Here is a 13,608-nt window from a genome sequence, read left to right on the forward strand (position 1 = left end):
TGAACGTCATTTGTGCGTTTAGGGGCGTCGTCACTTCCATTCCAATGTTGAGCGAGTGGTTGGAAAACTATAATTCTATGTTGTACGAATTATACGACAAATTGAATTATCAAAATTGACAATCAGCATTGATGTCATTAGGGAATTGTCATTAAGTACCTACAGAACAACTATTATTTCTAGTTTATCCTGCACAATGACGATCACCAAGACGCTTGATGAACGTAAATAGTGCAGGGATACAGGCGACCCCCTCTATCTGGTAAATGACGTCATAAAGGCGCGTATAATTGACGAGTTTTTTCCGGTGACGGATGAACTCGAAAGTGGTCTATTTGTAAGTGTCATTCACGGAATTTAACCCACTACGGAATTTGTGGGTGATTTTCGATATTTTTTGATAATAGCCCTTAATAACTTTTTAAAACTATATGTATAAGGTGTATGTATAAAACAGCGAGGAAAAGATATATAAATTACATTCAAATGATTGTGCTCAAACAGAGGCGCATGTAGAAGGTTTTCCAGGTCGGTCCCTCTTTTTTTGGAAAAATTTTGTTCATTTATAAGGGAATCACTGAAGCATGTAGAATATTGACCAGAGGATAACGAGATATCGGTATTTAGTCGGATCTTAACATGTACTTGTGATTTGTTACATACCGTTTTTTTTTAAATAAACAATCAAATGTCGAAATGTTCAGGACTTTTAATTAAATCCGTATTTGGGTAAGATGATGCAAGCATGCGATTTTTATTGCGTCTTACACTTTGAGAAGCAAATAATCTTTTACTACTTAATTAAAATATTGTGTAAAAACGTTAATTATGAGCTATGAAAATCAAGTGGCTGGAGCATTTTTCTGAGGAAGTTTTAAAAAATTTCAAAGAAATATTTTTACAGTGGGTTAGCTTTCATTAGTCTTCACTATCCTATAGATAAAAAACTTTTGGTTATATTCATAACTTAGAATCTTCATTGGAGGTGGAGCACGAATGCACAGTTAATTAATTATATTGATGTGCCACTTGTATGCAAGAGTGACATTCCTTTGTATTATGTGCCGAATCGAAAAAAAAGTTATACGAGTATTGTCTCCCTTTAACAGGTTCATTATTTTATAATTAAGTATAAGTTTCTGATATAATTTTGAATAATTAAAAAATGTATCAATTCAAGTATTTCAGTTTTTGTTATTGGTGTATCAAAAACATTATAGTACGAATATAATATCATAAATTTGAAACGTTTAAAATGATTACATACCAATATAAAGAACCGTTCATCATTTTTGAAAAAGACTATAAATGAAAGTCGAATTATTTATTTCCCCTTCATGATAGATTGATTGGGAAATTAACCAGAGTTATCTAATATTAGTCACAGAGAGGGACTAGGAAGTACACCACTAATTAATGGCCCCATTGCTTTCTATGTTAAATTCCTCAATTTCGAGTGGTCACAGCTCTTTTATCTTAAGTTCAAATAAGGTGACAATCATTGCATGTCAAAGCAACACCTTCTGGTGTCTTTTACTGAAAAAATCAACATACCTTACATTGCATATAAGAAAGAACTGGTTCCCGGAACTTCGGATGTACCAAAACAGGTACTTCCGATCTGACAAAAAGGCAAAATGTACCCTCCTTTTTAAATTTCATGTCTTTTTTTTATTATTCAAATTTTTCAGTCAAAATATGTTCTACAATGATCACCAGTCATGCAGCTTTCATTTGATACCAAAATTAATAAAATACTCTAAATATTTTGAAAGTTATGTCCATGCGTAGGAACTATTTTGTGTTAAATATGTACTACTTTCTGGTATGTGGTTTCTGACCGGGCCCGAATTAGTGGTGTTACACCACTAGCAAGCAATTTTTAAATGTAGCTTATTTAACGTTAATACAATTTTCCACTATACACGAATGTTACTTTATACAAATATAAGGACTTTGTTAGCTAAATCTACAAATTTTATAAGATATTATGATTTTTTATTACAATAGATTAATATGCTAAAGCATGACTGGAGCGGGTTCCTTTTAGTCCGTTATTTTTTGTGTTCTGTTTTTCGGTATACTATTGTGACGTACAATTGTGCTTTATATTGTTTTTTGTTTACTTTATAAATATATGGTATAGATTATTGATGCTCTAAATTATATAAGAAGTTTTGACATGACTTTGGACAAACTATTTTGTAAATTATTCATCTAACTATTCCTGATATTATTATAGATTATTGGTATCAATATGCTGTTATAAAGAATGGAAATTGAGTTGCTCAATTCAATAAATAGAGAATAATACATGGCAAAATCCGTATCATATGTCGTATCATCCCGAGACATCAATATCAGCCCAAGGGCCTTTAGGCCCGAGGGATGATATTGGTCGAGGGTGATACGGCATGTGATACGGATTTTGTCATGTATTATACGCTTTATCATATATTTCAACAGAAGTCAAGAGTATTATATTATATGAACTGTTTTCTGATCCATAGCACTAGGTTACCTTCAATTCTACTTTTGTCTTGTTTCAAAGACCTAAAAAGAACTGCTCAATTACTTATCAGAAGCACCTGGGTTACCTTACAATTTGCGTGCTGTTGTTTTTAAAATATTTTGTTTATTATTGTATTTATTTGTGTGTTTTGTATTTTTTATAGTTGCATTTAGTGTGCCAAAAAATATGAAAACTTGACGTTCCTGAAGTCACATACAATATGAAAACTTGACGTTTGTGACGTCTCATATAAAACAATGACGTCATTAAAATTTTTTACCTATTTTGAGGAAAATTTTTCTTAAGCAAAAAAAAAACAAAAAAAACTGACTTTATGTAAAAAAAAATTAAAAAAAAAAAAGTAGGGGTGTGATAAAGGGTAGAGGTGTGATAAAGGGTATGCGATAAAGGGTAGGGGTCAAACTCCCCGGCAGTTCCAGTTCCGATCCGCATACGGGCCCGAATACTACTCTACACTAATCACTGCCTTCGGCTTTTTTCGTTACGCGCTCTTCAAGCGGTTTGACCCGGATTGACCTTTTGTTGCTACTGAAGCAAATATGGCTGAACATTGATGAATGAGGATAATTGTTATTAACTTTACCAGTCTATATGAATAAAAACACTAACCGTAAGTAAAATGCACTCAATCCAAATAAATTTACAAAATAAAAATTTGCAAATTTCTGTATTGTTAGGTCGAAGAATTCAATTCTGGCATGAAAACTCGATCGACTTTGTTGAAAAAATCTTCGTCAATGAATAAACATAAAATATGATCTTCTCGTCTGTGAAGTTGAAAGAACACTTAACGCTATAGCTTTTGATATTAAATTGGACATACTTTTAATAAACTGGCACCCAATCATCAGCTAATAAACTCGTTTGAAGAACAGAATACAATGTTGGGAGAGTGGCTAAATTTTACCCGAGAAGCTGCTCCATGTGGAATTAAAGATATTTTACAAAAGACAAATTTGGACTCTATAGGGATAAATTTAGGATTTCCTGGGAAAGGGGTGCAAATAATGTCAAATTGACACATGGCTTCAAATACATTATTTAAACGAACTTCAGTAAGGGCTGTATTACATGTATATTATATTAAGACTCTGTTTACTTACCAATCTCCGAATTTCTCAAAACTCAATTTAGATTTCATGGATAAAAAAAATAAAACAATCATAAATTATTATAATTGAAAAATAATATAGGGTAACACACACATTACTAAATTTGTTATGCAATTTGCTTTTATTATATATATGTCACCATGGTCATGTATGTATTAATTTACAATATTCTGGATGGGAGCATTTCCATTTCGATATTACTATATTTTATTGAATTACTATCCAGTCAATTTATAGTCTACACAATATAATAATCATTACCCCCCCCCCCCAAAAAAAAAGTAAAATCTTTATAATTTTGGTCCAATTATTCTGTATTCTATTTACCCTTTAAGAACCACATTTAGGCCAAATAAATAAATATGTGTGTTTCCTATTTCCCTCTTTATTAAACCCTATATGTTTTAAGCTTGGAAATAGCTGCCTACCTTAAAGTTTTTTTTTGTAATTTTTCAATAAGCACTGTTTAAGTCAGAATATCTCTCCCTTAGACTCAATGTAAAAAAAAATGTTGAATTACATAAATTCCCTACCTACCTACCATTTATTTTCAAAGATGTAATAGGAAACACACACAGTATTTTATTTGGCCTTAGCCCTTATATATACAATGTACACGTACTCTTAATAAACCTTTTATTCCTGCAATAAAAAACACTTTTGACTGTAATTCTAAGACGCCAGTAATCAATTCTAATGTTTTTATTTTTATCTTACAGATGGTGACAAAAAAGATAACAGCACAGTGTTAAGATTGAATCAGAATGAATAAAACAAAAAGATTATAATAGGTATTGGTTTTTTTTTTAAATATTTTTATTTGCATGGATTAATTACTTTATCAATTTATAAAAAAAATACTATTTAATTATCCTGCCTTGCATGGAATAATTAATTATCCTGCCTTGCATGGAATAAAATGACAACTTACATTGTTCTAAAAAAAATGTTTGTAAATAATGAGTAAAATTAATGCTCAATAACAATGTTTAAAATGTTAACATGAAAACTGATTTTGATTTGAAGCCATATTTTATGAAATTGATTAATGTAGACAAATCTTTTTTATAGTTACAAATGTAGGTGACACTTAAGGCGAAGTGTACGTAATTGCACGCCTCTAGCGGAATACGGGATTAAAAACGTTCGTCGTTAGTTACGCAAGTTATCTCCCTTACTCCAAGAAAGGACACACGAAAGAGAAACTACTTTCTTCGGTCTATAATGAATCCAACAAGCACGCCTGTGCTGTCTTTAACCTCATAGAAATTATCTAAATAACTCCAATTAGAAATCACAGCATTCTTTACGTTGTTCTGTGTGCAGCCTGACTTAAAAACATTGTTTAGACGCGTAGGAGAAGGCATTTCGTGTTTATGATATCAACAGAAAGAAAAAACGCCTCACAACAAAATTATAAACAAATAAACAAATAAACATGTAACAATTTTTCTTCTATTGACATCAAATTAATTAAAATGAAACCTGAATTGACCCAACAATATCGTTTTAAAAAGCCGTAGTCTTGAACGAAAAACACAGTACTCAACGTAAAGTTTTATAATAGGTTACACATAATTAATGAAAGACGTGTGAATTTAATTGTTTAATTAAAAAGACGTTGAAATGTTCGTATTTTGTGCAATTGAAAATTTAAGGACAGGATTTATATTCATATAAGAAATCAGACGATACCAAGAGAATAATTTGACCACTTGTGCAAAACTTACCAGTCGGAAGAACAAAGACGGAAAACAAACAAAAAATAAACAAATTATGCCCCAAAAATTACTCATTAACTTAAAAATTTTCTTACTCTAACATTTATCTTAAAATAAGTAAAAATTATGTCATTCAACTCCCAGTTTTCAACTTTTCTACATGTGCAGAAAATAAACAGGTGTCTTCTATTCCGTCCGCAATTTATGGGAAAACTAAATCTAAATTTAGAACCATATTGAAATTGAAAGTACACATGTAAGATAAAATATAACATGTCATTTCTTCTATTTCGAAGAGATATATAGCGAAATCTGTTTTCTTTTATTGTGCCTGTGTGCATCATTCAAAATTAGAGAATGTAATTTTGAAGTATCAAGTCTCAATCCAAGATTATGAATGAATAAAATATAGAATTACGGGGGGGGGGGGGGGGGTATGACCTTTATCGGAACTCCGGGATCGGGTGTTTTTAAGCTCGGGATTTCGGGATTGACCCTTTCGGGATCCGGGAATTCTATTTCCGAATTTCGGGTAGTTGGGATTTAAATTTTTTTTTAATTCGGGACCTCGCCGGATTTCGTGTTTTAAGCCCGGGATTTCGGGATCTGGATCCTTCCTTCCCTCCTCCCTCTATTATGGTTAAAGAAAAAAGGTCAGGGAAGTTTTGTGATACTTGTAACTGCAATTTAATATTTAGTGGAATGAGAGGTGAAATGTGTTCAGACTATTACATTTCGATTTTTTTTTTTAAATTTAACCAAAGTTTACTGCAAGGGGTGTTTAACGACCTCGATGATTATCCATGAGGATCTCGCACTCGGTCAGCTCTAGGTTTTCACCTAGTTCATGATCATACAAGAATTGAGAAGCCTGTGGTTTACTAGTCTTATAATATGAGACTTTGGAGTTCATATAATTTACATTCAACGTTTTTATCGAATATTTCAAGGCTTTTTGACTATCAATGGTGATCCCCTCTTCCAATTGATTGGATAAAATGAATGGATTGCCGCCCCTATTTCTAACTGAAGACCTATAAACTGACTGGTATTCCAATTTGTTAAAAGAAATAATTGGTATCTCTATTGATTCAATATCGTAATGCCGAAAAACAATCATTTGTTTCCACGAATTCCGAACAGCTAGAAATATATTCCCGAGTTTCAATTTGAGTAACTCGAATAATTCAAGCCCTTTCCATGTCCGATTTTCTCCCACACGAGAAATGTAGCATTCGTACATCAGCTGAATAAAACGACTGAATTATTCGGGTTACAATTTGTGTAGATCCCGAATGCACATAAAAGTAAAGGTCCAGTCCGACTTTCGGAATGGACTGTTGTAGATTTCAGGTTGATTTCTAGAAATAAAAATCATACAAAAATGTTTCACGCAAATATTTGTCTTCAGACGTGTAAAGTTATACAACGGTTACTAGCCGGTTTGGATTGTGATAAAAAGAAGCGCATGCAATGCATAAAATATATAATGTCGTGGCTCAGGGATGTGTTGAATTATATATAGAAATGCTTGTGCGGCACAAAGATTAAATTAATTTACCCAAATGTACTAAGAATTACCACACAACTTAAATTTACTTAAATATTGATTTGTTATCCTGTGCCAGACAGATGGCTGATATTCTGAGAAGAGACCTTGACGAAATGAAGTTTTATGGGAACAAAGATTTTGAAAACACGTTGCAGTGTTTAGATTTTAACAAAAAATAAGGCACCAAAGTCGAAAATAGTTCTAGTTCATAATGAAGAAAATGTCAACCGTTTTCTAGCTTGGCGATCTCCGCACGCACCCGAATATAATAGACAAATACAATACAATAGTACACAAAACGTAGCATAAAGAACTAAAGACCGAGCAACACGAACTCCAACAAAACAGTATATATATATTTCATACAAGTATAGGACTATATGAAGCGTCGTAACTGTTGCGGCGACGTCAATAACGTTGTCGTTGTTTTTTGTTTTTTTACACTCAAGATTCAACTTTAACAGGGTATAGCTTGAAAAGTAGCACGGTTGCTAAGGACTTTCTTTGCACCAATCGATTCCTCAGACATTTTAGAATCGTCTCATAAATTTTAAAAAAAATCGATTGTCTAATATGATAGAAAATCTTGGAAATGTAACAATTCCTGCCGAATTTCACGATTTTCCCTATATATCCTTTGTAATTTTGGTGTATGATGCTGGTAACTTCAACAGCTCGTATCTCAAAAACGAAAACGGTTACCCCCTTTTTTTATTTTATTTTCCGATTTATTTTTACAAGCAGAATCTACATGTAAAATTTAAAAAGAATCCATTGTGTAGTTTAATTACGTACACTTCGCCTTAAACACTCAATATCTTTCTTTAATTAGTATAGTAGGATGATACAGATTGATGCCTGTGAAAGAATTATAAAAAAGGTTGCATTCAGTTTTTTATTGTCAATAATACTTCCCTCCCCCTATTTTTCAAACTTTTTATATGTTAAATAATGCAGGTCCTTGCATTTCAACAATTTATTTTTAGTTATACTCATTTTATTATTTTATTATTACTTTCAGCTCCCTCAACCAGAAGAACTATGAACACAGTTATTGATTTCTATGTTTCCTTGGAGATTTTAACAGTTATTGTTAAAACTTGAAATCTAACAGAATGAAAATTTGAGAAAATTTACATATACAGTGTACATGTACATGTAGCTTCAATATAAATCAACTGATACACCGTAAGTATGTCTTCTATATATGAAAGTTATAAATTGGTTTTTTTACAAAATTTATTTTTTACTAGATATATTTGAGTAAATACCGGACCAAATTATATATTAAAGCAAATACTCTCAAACGTTGTTTTTTTTTAAATTACTAATATTTCCTATATGGTGATATAAATTATATGATCAAATTGTGGATACAACTACATGGTTTATGCTATAAACTGTGAATATAAAAAAAGAGTATGTTGTATGATTGCCAATGAGAAAACTCTTCCAACAAGAGACCAAATGACAGAAGTTTAAAACAACTGTAGCCTATAGTAGGTCATAGTACAGTCTTTAAAACAATGAGTAAAGCCCATACCACTCAGAGAGCTATAAAATACACTGAAATGACAAATGTGAAACAATTAAAACTAGAAATTTGGCCTAATTTATCATACATGTATGTACAAAATAATGAACGAAAAACAAATATGTGACACATCAAACAACAACCACTGAATTAAAGGCTCCTGATTTGGGACGGACACAGACATACATAATGTATCGGGTTAAACATGTTCGCTGGGACCCAACCCTCCCCTTACCTGGGACAGTGGTGTAAGAGTACAAAATAAAAACAAACTATAAAATTCAGTTGAAAAAGACTTAAATCTTAACTCATCATGAGATGGATACAAGTAGAAATAAATAAAACCAAGAAAAAGGGGGCATGGTCAGGTACTATTACATACAAACAACTGAAAGACACTTAGTATAGATCTAGATTATTTACTCTAAGCACACTCAAGCTTAATAGATGTGAAAAATACCCTAAATCTGATAGGTCCTGCAACTTTTGACTCCAAAAAATTACTTATAAAGGGAACTCTATCTTAATTTTGTGTTAAAATTTCATGAGAAATTGTTCAAAGCAAAGGAGAAGGGCATTAAAGGACTATTTTTTGTCCAAGAATATAAACTATTCCAAAAAAACCCATTATGTTTGGAATTGCATAAATTTAAGAAACATGAATTAAAAACATAATATTTTTTATATGACCGCAAAAATTAAAAAATTTTTGGTCGTATATTGGTATCACGTTGGCGTCGTCGTCGTCGTCCGAATACTTTTAGTTTTCGCACTCTAACTTTAGTAAAAGTGAATAGAAATCTATGAAATTTTAACACAAGGTTTATGATCACAAAAGGAAGGTTGGAATTGATTTTGGGAGTTTTGGTCCCAACGTTTTAGGAATTAGGGGCCAAAAAGGGCCCAAATAAGCATTTTCTTGGTTTTCGCACTATAACTTTAGTTTAAGTAAATAGAAATCTATGAAATTTTGACACAAGGTTTATGACTACAAAAGGAAGGTTGGGATTGATTTTGGGAGTTTTGGTTCCAACAGTTGAGGAATTAGGGGCCAAAAAAGAGCCCAAATAAGCATTATTCTTGGTTTTCGCACAATAACTTTAGTATAAGTAAATAGAAATCTATGAAATTTAAACACAAGGTTTATGACCATAAAAGGAAGGTTGGGTTTGATTTTGGGAGTTTTGGTCCCAACAGTTTAGGAATAAGGGGCCCAAAGGGTTCAAAATTAAACTTTGTTTGATTTCATCAAAAATTGAATAATTGGGGTTCTTTGATATGCCGAATCTAACTGTGTATGTAGATTCTTAATTTTTGGTCCCGTTTTCAAATTGGTCTACATTAAGGTCCAAAGGGTCCAAAATTAAACTTGGTTTGATTTAACAAAAAGTGAATCCTTGGGGTTCTTTGATATGCTGAATCTAAAAATGTACAGTATTCAGCAATAGCAAGAAATCTTCAATTGCACAGTATTGTGCAATAGCAAGAAATTTTCAATTGCACAGTATTGCGCAATAGCAAGAAATCTTCAATTGCACAGTATTGTGCAATAGCAAATATTTCCAATTGCACAGTATTGCGCAATAGCAAGAAATATCTAATTGCAATTTCAATTGGAGTTATCTTTCTTTGTCCAGAATAGTAGTTGAATCAACTTAAATCATTGTTTTATACAATATATATAATTGATATTTCAATTGGAGTTATCTTTCTTTGTCCAGAATAGTAGTTGAATCAACTTAAATCATTGTTTTATACAATATACAATGTATATTCACTTTTACTACCAACTGATAAATTAAAACAATCTTTACCATTCAGTGATAACAAGCACTTTATTTTACATTTTAATATTTTATGATGTATTTAAATGAGTAGTTATTGTTGCAAACTCCATTATTAGAAATTTGAATTGAGATCAGTTTTGGAAAAAGGGAAAGGGGGATGTGAAAAAAAAAAATGGGGGGGGGGGGGGGTTAAATTTTTCTCATTTCAGATTTCATAAATAAAAAGAAAATTTCTTCAAACATTTTTTTGAGAGGATTAATATTCAACAGCATAGTGAATTGCTCAAAGGCAAAAAAAATATTTTAAGTTCATTAGACCACATTCATTCTGTGTCAGAAACCTATGCTGTGTCAACTATCTAATCACAATCCAAATTTAGAGCTGAATCCAGCTTGAATGTTGTGTCCATACTTGCCCCAACTGTTCAGGGTTCAACCTCTGCGGTCGTATAAAGCTGCACCCTGCGGAACATCTGGTTGTCTGATAAGGTCACAATTACATCACGAAGACGAGGACAAATATAGAATTTATGCAGTTTCCAAAACAACAAAATAATTTAAAAAAACTTTTATTATAACTATTGACATAATCTCACTAAATATAATTTTTTTCTTGGATGGGCACATTACAGTCTAAAATATAATTTTATTTGACAAAAAACAAAGAAAATTAAGAAATTTTACAAATTTGGTCTAAGTTTATTGCCATGGTAACTCTTTAGTTGTAAAAAAAACCCCATTATTTTCTGAATATGGTGTACCTTAGTCTAGTTTGGACAAATTTTGAAATATTTAGGATAACTGTTAAATTAGCAGTAATATCTGGGCCAAATAAAAACCTTTTTTAGTTAGCCCCTACTACTTTGAGATATTGAACAAAGTGTTGCCATAATGATTTTAAAGGATGGATGGACAAACAATGGCATAACATATACATCCCTTACCTACCAGAAGTTACAAAGTTATAAAAAAAATGTTTATATATTTTCAGATCACAATTATGTCAACCTAATCATTGGAAGTTTATCAAGTTACATGAGAAGCATTGAAAGCATGCAGAGATTCTACATGTATAAATAAATGGAATAGACTCACACTTAAAAATAACTTTTAGACAAGACTAATGCACTCTCAAACAAGGATTATTCATGTTTCAATGAGTGAATTGAAGTACATACTAGCTGCTCATGAAAATTTGTGTGCATTTTTTAAATATTTATTTTCGTTTTATTGATTGTTGTTTTCAAAAATTTGTATGTCTTCATAAATTAATCATGAACATACATGTATTGTTGTTAATAATTAAGATAGATATAAAGAATATTTTTATCTCAGTTTTAGCCAAATGATACAGTTAAATCTGATTTAACTTCTTTCCAAATATATAAACATATGAATACAAGGAGATTTGGGGTATAGGTTCATTAGACAGCATCCCAACAACAACAAAAAACCACAAGACTAAAGTTGATTACAATTTTCCAAAACAGAATAGTTTCAATTGGCCATTCATCAAAAAGTGTGAATATATTTATAGCCCAACAAATAAAGATCTGCTATCAACAAAAAGAAAACAATAATAAAATTATCTCGCAAATGAATTATTATTGTGCAAACAGGGTTAACCCGATCTCAAAATGGATACATTATAAACACTTTTGATTAAATAGTAGATTTTATGCATAAAAAAAATGCAGTATTACAACTGCTTTTACTACAATGACATTCATTTTTGTCATGAATTTGATGTTAAAATAATTATGGCATATATTACCATATGAGATATTCAAGCTCCATGTAGCTTTCAGTTTTTGTCGAGCGTGCGACTTTTGTCGCAGAAAGCTCAACATAGGGAGAGTGATCTGGCGGCGGCTGTGTATGCTAACTTCTTAAAAGCTTTGTATTTTAGAAGGTGGAAGACCTGGATGCTTCATACTTTGTATATAGATGCTTCATGTTACAAAGTTTCCGTCAGTCACATGTCCAATGTCCTTGACCTCATTTTCATGGTTCAGTGACTACTTGAAAAAAAGTTAAGATTTTTTGTAATGTGAAATTCTCTCTTATCATAAGTAAAAGGATAACTATATTTGGTATGTGCGTAGCTTGCAAGGTCCTCATGCCCGTCAGACAGTTTTCACTTGGCCTTGACCTCATTTCATGGATCAGTGAACAAGGTTAAGTTTTGGTGGTCAAGTCCATATCTCAGATACTATAAGCAATAGGTCTAGTATATTTGGTGAATGGAAGCACTGTAAGGTGTACATGTCCAACTGGCAGTTGTCATCTGACCTTGACCTCATTTTCATGGTTCAGTGGTCAAAGTTAAGTTTTTGAGTTTTGGTCTTTTTTTTCTAATACTATATGCAATAGGTCAACTATATTTGGTGTATGGAAATATTTTATGATCTATATATCAGTTGTGCAGGTTTTATTTGACCTTGAACTCATTTTCACAGTTCATTGCTCAGTGTTAAAGTTTTGTGTTTTGGTCTGGTTTTTTTAAACTATAAGCAATAGGTCAACTATATTTGTTGTATGGAAGAATTGTTAGCTGTACATGTCTGCCTGGCATGGTTCATCTGACCTTGAGCTCATTTTCATGGTTCATTGGTCAATGTTAAGTTTTCTTGGTTAATGTTATGTTTATGTGACCGTTGAAATAAAGCTTTATATTTAGGACTATCAACATAATATCAATGATTAGTAAAGAAGGCGAGACATTTCAGCGTGTGTACTCTTGTGTTTCCTTACTGAATAAAAATTATGAGATTTCAATTGCTAGTGAGACAATAATTTAGCAGTGACAAACAGGCAATTGGACCAGATTCGTTTTCAAAGTTTTTGAAATATAAGCAATTGATTTACAGTACATATATTCATCACTGGTTTAATGCACACAACTACAATAACAATTATTGTTAATGCCAAGAGTATCAGGACATAATTTGGGTGTAACAGCTACCAAGGTATCTGTTAGCTTAAAACCCAGTCCCCAATCATGTATATTAAATAATTGAAATTGGTTAATGTGCAGTAAAAGTAAAGAGTATATATGTACAATAATGTAAAAGAGAAGGGGTCAAGATAATGTTTTGATGACCAGTAATAAAAATACAATAAAAATTAATGCAGCAAGGTTCAGTATTTCAAAGAATTATTTCATAGGTGTCTAGGTAAAATGTTTGAACAAGAATAGGATTCATAATTATTAGGACCATTACACCTACATATACCATTCATCTATTAAAAGGGGGGACAGGTTTGTTTTCTCTCTCGGAAATAACATAAATTTAAACTGCATTGATCAATTTGTTTTATACAACTGCTAGAAATTTGTGGCTGTGTAATGGTATGGTGATGTCATCA

General features: G+C 31.6%; 1 long non-coding RNA gene across 1 annotated transcript; it reads left to right on the forward strand.

Annotated features, from left to right (window-relative positions):
- Positions 1–2,934: 2,934 nt before the first annotated feature.
- Positions 2,935–11,573, forward strand: LOC143076513 (uncharacterized). Its single transcript, XR_012978679.1, has 4 exons — positions 2,935–3,143; positions 4,365–4,436; positions 7,940–8,106; positions 11,231–11,573. It is a non-coding gene; the product is annotated as an uncharacterized LOC143076513 (long non-coding RNA).
- Positions 11,574–13,608: the final 2,035 nt, after the last annotated feature.

The sequence above is a fragment of the Mytilus galloprovincialis genome, chromosome 5, assembly GCF_965363235.1.
Source record: "Mytilus galloprovincialis chromosome 5, xbMytGall1.hap1.1, whole genome shotgun sequence".
In the NCBI taxonomy this organism is placed as follows: domain Eukaryota; kingdom Metazoa; phylum Mollusca; class Bivalvia; order Mytilida; family Mytilidae; genus Mytilus; species Mytilus galloprovincialis.